Below are 6,628 nucleotides of genomic sequence, written 5' to 3'. Positions count from 1 at the left end.
GGGAAGGTCTCGCGTGAAGCGCAAGGGCGGTACTTTTGAAGAACACCTTGTCCCGTTGGTTTATTGAATGTTTAGTGGTGACTGGCGTTAATTCGCTGCGAATTTCGCGCTCTTTTAACGCGCTTCACCTTAACCTGGATTTAACTGGAATTTGCATCTTCTAGAGTTAGTCAAATCGATTGCGTCTCAAGGTATCGTTGCTATTCACCGGGAGTAGTTTTCGTAACACTTGAAAAATTGCGAACCTTTAGTTCCCATGAAACGCGGGCACAATGCATGAGAAATTTTGTGGTAGGTACTGAAACGTCGAGCATTGGAATTCAAAAGCGACCGTTCCTATTTTACAAGATATATAACGATGCACTCTGCCTCGCGAGTTACGTTTACTTCCCAGGCTAAAAGAAGTTTGTATTTCCTTGCCCGAAACGAACTGACGAAACGTTAGTACGTTGCAGTCCTGTCGTAATCACATTGTCGTTTTAGCGTGCAGCGAATTCTTGGGTTTCCATTTGTCTCGCTTCCAAAGTACGGTATTCTCGAGACTCGGGTAATCAACTTATTTAACGTACCTTCCACGTCAAGCTCCGACGTTCTGCGAATCGCTCGAATCGATAAAATCAACCACAAGATGTGACATTGTATTAAATTGTATTACATGGAATTCTATTGCAATTTGAAATAAATACGAAAATAGACTATCGCGTAATGATAAAAATAGAGGCTTCTTTTGATCGTCGCTTCGATTTCTCCTCTAATCATCGAACAGCAATAGGTTTCCAGGTCGGTCGTTCCAGAGCGGTTGAATTGCTCCATTGCCGCTGCTAAATTCTGTATTGGCATAAATGATTCTGCGACTGCATCGCTGCAATGCTGTGATGCCGGCGGCCGAGCTGCAATTCAATTTTCCGGACTCCCGGGTGCACAGTCTCCTCACGCCTCAAATTCAATCCGATCCCGGGGCGATGCAACTGATATGCAGATACAGGAAAGCACGCTCTCTTACAAATTTATTAATATTTGAACCGTTCTAAAGTCAACGAGATGGACAGAGAGTTAGCGAGAGAAACGAAGCGTGGTTAGATGAGTTTCCTGGAACACCTGGAAATAGGAGGATTTCAGCTAACGAAGAGTCAGATTATTGGACAGGTTTCGACTTTGTACCATGGAAACTTTTGGTGAAGCCAATTAGCGAATTAAACTGACCTTGGGAACCGGCTACCCAGCTCACTCGCAACGCTCTAACGTTATTAAATACGTATCTCCCCTTCGTGCCATTTCCTGTGTGAATGCGGCTACCACTGTGAATACGTTTGAATAAACGCGATCTCCACACAAACATATGTGGAAAATCTCGCGAGATCTATGAAACATTGGTTTAATCGTTTTAAACGCGATAGAACGGTTTATGGTATTTCATTAGCGGTGACGTGACCACGTTGCCGATTATGTCGCCCTGATTGCTATTGGAATTGTAATTACGTGATGATACGGTGATTGCCATTAGCTTTAGCTGTGTCGATGAGGGGAGGAACGATATTGGAATCGATTTGACGAGATGTTTTTGCGCGGCCTTGAATAAATCAACTCAAGATAAAAGATTGGGCGTCAGGGTTTAAACTCGATAAAGCGAGGGCAAACTTACCGAAAAGGAAATAAAATGTCTGACAAATTCGCTTTGACGACAACGCTCTCCAGTTCTACGCTGGTAGAGAATGTTGAAACTAATCGTAGCATTGCAACGGGGTTTCCTGAGAGTGATATTAATGAGTTCTAACAGCTCGCGACACTAGAGAAAAATTGTAGTCGCAAAACCTTTTGGGAAGGGAAACCGCAACGGTTCTCGCGTCTGGAAACAAACGACTATACGAAAGGGAACGAAAGAGAGCTAAAACGATCGAGTAAAAGAGAGAGAGAGAGAGAGAGAAACGACGATGTAGGGGAAATAAGCGGGAGGGTGAACACGAAGGCTTTCCGGTTCCGTAGCGCTAATTCATTTCATCTTATGCGCACTGAAGAGGCGCTCGATCAAAGTTGAAAAGAGTCAGCGCGACAGCACTCGAGATCCAACCAGAATGGCGGGGGTTGTTTCGTTGAAGGGGAAAGCACTTTGGTGACAAGACGAACAGGGAACCGACACGATGCGACGGTGCGGGCACTCAAAAATTGAAACCGTTTTTTCGTGTTTGCCGTGCAAAGGGACAATGGCGAGGCGCGATTTCAACGTCAACGCCGGGAATCTCTTTTAACGTGGAACGCGACCACTGCACAAGCACCATAACGAATTTCTTCTTTACAAAGGCCTACTTCCTTTTATAATATCGAAACACCATTCGTCGAATAGATGTGATGTTTAACGTTATGTTAAAATAGAATTTATTCGACCCGAGAACGTGACTGAATAGAATTTTAAATTCGAATAAAAAATTAATATACGGCTTAATATATTAATGTCTGTCTCGCGGTTTGCTGTTCCGTTTCAAGGTGCTTTATCATTTTCCAAATGGATGTATATTTATACGTCACAGTTGTTGAACGAGAAAGTGTCTCTTCCAACTTCCAGCAAATCTGTATCGGGATTAAAACATTTACTTTCGTGTCACCTTTGACCTCTTTAATACACATTCGGTTCACGAACTACGTTAAACTTGGTTTGACGTATCATTAATTTATGTTTATTATGGATGCGTACAACGCTGTTATCCCGTTTATGAGCTTGGTTAATTTGCATACATTTTTGAATATACCAGGCATACACATCTGTTCACGACATTGCTGTGAGTGAGTGAAATTTAGTTTAGTTTACCTCTCTGTAGGCAATTAGGTATCTATTTCTCTGTGCGTATATTTTCATTAACAATTTTTTATATTTTCATAAAAATATCGTAAGACAGTTTTTGAATCCTCATTCCTGGTATACGTTTCTAAACTAAAAATTTATACGAATATTTTTAACCGGTTAACTGCGTTTGACGAGTACACAAGTCAAATAAAAACTTTATTTCGATGCGTTTGACGTGTATACTAGTCGTCGCTTGTATTTATTTACGCACTCCATGACCTAACCCTATGAAAAATTTCTAAAACTAAATTTCGCAGTTAACTGGTTAAATATTAAAATTTCAAGCTTATTTATACGCTTCTTGGAAAACCAGAAAAATTTCAGGACAACCAAGAAAATTATAATATGTGTAAAATACAGAATGTTTAATTAATGTTTCATTCATTTTGAACCGTTTTCCGTATTTGACGATCGAGATTGAAATTCTTATATTCTAGAATTCAATCACTATTTCTGAAGAATTCTGGTGTAACGAAGCGCGTTTCATTTTGTTCGTCTCTTCGGCATTTTGACGCTCGTCGTCTTTCAGCGACGACGCACAAAAACCCGCACGTTTTGGGAAACGCAAAGATCTACGACGGAGGAGCCTTCTCATTGTGAAGCAGACCGCATTGTGAAATCGGCTGCATTTCCAGCGACGTTTAGCCACCGCAGCTACGCGCACTATGTTAGATCAATGACGCGAGAATAATTTCGCTGCACCGCCCACAAACACGGGGAATCTTTTACCTGAATTCGATTTAGAACGCACACACGAGCTGCGATGAAATTCACGAGCACAATGTGGGAGTCATTGACGAGTTGCGAACACGGGAACTTGTCATCGCCAGAAAGCAATACACGTATCAGAAGGGACTTTCGAATTGAGGAGTTGAAATGGAAAACGATACAAATGTCAAAAAAATAAATAACGATATTTTTAGTGAGAAAAAGAATATAAATTCTATGTGGAATATAACAAACAAAGTTAAAACTGCCAGAATAATGTTGACTAAATTGTAGTTGGGAAAGATTAAATCTAACCATTCGGATACATTTTTCACGATTTATTCTCGCTCTAAATCTGCAAATGTGGTATGATCTCAAAGTTTATAATATTCAAGTGATAGATGATACAAAATACAAAAATTGACAAAACTGAGATTTTTGTTTCTAATAGAAATCTTTGTTCCCGACACTTAAGTATATCGTTTATCATTTTAACTTCTCAATTGTTAAAAATCATCCTGTCTTCCTTGTTTATAAATGAAAATTTATCCTTTCGAACTATGAGAAGTACGTTCTTTTTATTTCGTTCTTACTATTATAAATATAATGTTATCGCGCTGTTCTATTATATTATTGGACTCGATCGAAAGAAAAGAATCCAAGAGAAATACCAACTATGAGGGAATTTCTTAAACTCGATAGACGGGTTTCAGTATATCTGGTATAGGAGTAGTGACTTCCGCAAGGTGACCCGGTTTTCTGTGAGTTTCTACGAAGAATATAATAGAGACACAGTTTCGACGAGTCATTAAGCGATCGTTATACATAGCAGGTGCCTACTTTTATCGTTTTCCCTTTATACCATTTGATTTTCTTATTAAACCGTGAACCACATGTGTCTTAAGCATCTGCGTTCGTCTAATTTCACCTCGCAAGTTTCAGGAAATTACTGTAGGCTCCGTCGAATCGGTTTAACCGAAAAATGTAGCCAAGCGTGACGATCGGGTACTTTGGTAACCCTGGCGTTGAAGAGTTAACAATCGAGAACGAAAAAGAAAACCATTTGAAGGCTACAGGGAAAGCATACGATAAGTCACATTTTCGATAAGTCATACTTACAAGTCCTGTTTTGCGGCCAAGTTTCAGGACAAAAATACAACACAAACAAGAATACACAAAAGCCACGCTCCACTGCGACTTAAATCCAAAAAACAAAAATAAACACAAAAACCGAAAAACCACGACACATAATATAGCATGGCTACGCCGTACCGACGCGTATCGGTATTTTTGCCTAACACACTATACTCAAATTCATTGTTTATTGTGAATCTCAAAAATGTATAAAAAGAAACAAATCTTGGCAAAATAAACGATTAAAAAAAAAAAAATCATACTTCTTACAAAGAACAGCTTTAAAATTCTGTATAATGTCAATAAATGTTATATATTACCAAAATCGTCTATATATTTGATTTTGAAGTTAAATACATGTCTTTCCACCCTCTTTAATATTTCCAAACTATTGCTCGCCATAATATTATAATACAGAAAATATTAAAATATTGTCTGCCTTAATTGTATCTTTGACTTGTGTAAAACTTCGCTAACTCTTCACCTATTTTGAAAAGATTAACATTTTTAAACTTAACAGATTGTTTTCATTTTCAATGACGTTATATCAAGATTCTCTTGTTTAATCATAAAGTGATATTAAAATCAGAGAAACAACGTAATAATATCTACTGATTTCCCTACGGGATTACAATGTTCCGCTTCCTTCACGCTTCAGGCATCATATACATAAATATCACATACTAAACGTACATATAACATCATATATACTTTATCATTTATAAACTGTACAAAGTATGAATCAACAAAAATATACAAAAATATCGTGTTCTTTTCTTGTGATTTTTATTTGTAATAACGTAAAGTTAGATACCACTTTACATTTACAATTTTGCCTGATTTTCCATTTATGAAATTCAAGCGTCGCCTCATTATGTATGTTACACGATCTGCGTTTCTTACAATACGCTTTGTTCTTTGAGAAGCTCGTATAATTTTATTGTCTAGAATAGAAAATGTGAGATGCACTTTTTTCACTTTAATCATGGGATATGTACGTTAAACATATTCGTACGCGTGCATATGTATAATCTAATATTTGCGTGTCTGAGATGATTATCTCGAAACGCCGGGATAATAAAATAGCAAAAAGCTAAAATGCAAATGAGCATCTGCTGCTGTGGCGGAGATTGATTTATGAGTGTGCCGCTCGTAACTGTTCAGCTTCCTCCCGATAGGTACGCGATGATACGCGAAAATCTCGATGCGGATTTTGAATGGTTGACGAATGAAAATTTTGCAAACAATAAATACATCATACGAAATGATAATCACTGGTGTGTTGTTTTATACATGAGCTCAGTTTTTGAATACACATACGCGGGGAAAAAACAATTCGAAGAAATAATTGTATCGTAATAACTAATTGTTCATAAAATTAGTTTATATTTTCTTTTTTACAACATCGTTAATTCAATCCCAAACAATTTATTTCAATTTGGTACATCAATTGTAGCAAATTGTAAACGCCAACTAATTGTATGGAAATGGAATGTACGTTGTTTGTATGCATTCCCCGATGGTAAAAATTTGCAGTTTTAAATCGTAAAAAATAAACGTATTACGTACGATACAAGGGAACTTGATAGCGTCAATATAAATATAACAATTGACGAAAAGAAAGAAAAAAAAAGTGGGCTCAGCCGGGATTTGAACCCGGGACCTCTCGCACCCAAAGCGAGAATCATACCCCTAGACCACTGAGCCGCTTATGAAAGATACTCACTTACTACGGTATATGAGCGTTTAGTATAACATACTTTCGCGATTACAGATTGAATTAATTTGTTCGTTTGATATGACGTCGCGTATTACGAAACCAACTGTTTGAACGATCGATCTTTCAATCATCTTAATTAAAATCCCACGTTTGATATGTAATTTCAACTTCTCAGTTGAATACATTCTACGATATATATCAAATGTGAATAATTTTATAGTAATTAA

At 37.6% G+C, this 6,628-nt stretch overlaps 1 non-coding gene across 1 annotated transcript; it reads right to left on the bottom strand.

Annotated features, from left to right (window-relative positions):
- Positions 1-6,316: 6,316 nt before the first annotated feature.
- Positions 6,317-6,388, bottom strand: Trnap-ugg (transfer RNA proline (anticodon UGG)). Its single transcript has one exon. It is a non-coding gene; the product is annotated as a tRNA-Pro (tRNA).
- Positions 6,389-6,628: the final 240 nt, after the last annotated feature.

The sequence above is a fragment of the Bombus pascuorum genome, chromosome 6 (assembly GCF_905332965.1).
Source record: "Bombus pascuorum chromosome 6, iyBomPasc1.1, whole genome shotgun sequence".
Classification (NCBI taxonomy): domain Eukaryota; kingdom Metazoa; phylum Arthropoda; class Insecta; order Hymenoptera; family Apidae; genus Bombus; species Bombus pascuorum.
Note: the sequence above shows the minus strand (reverse complement) of the source record. Positions and strands in the feature narration are given on the sequence as shown.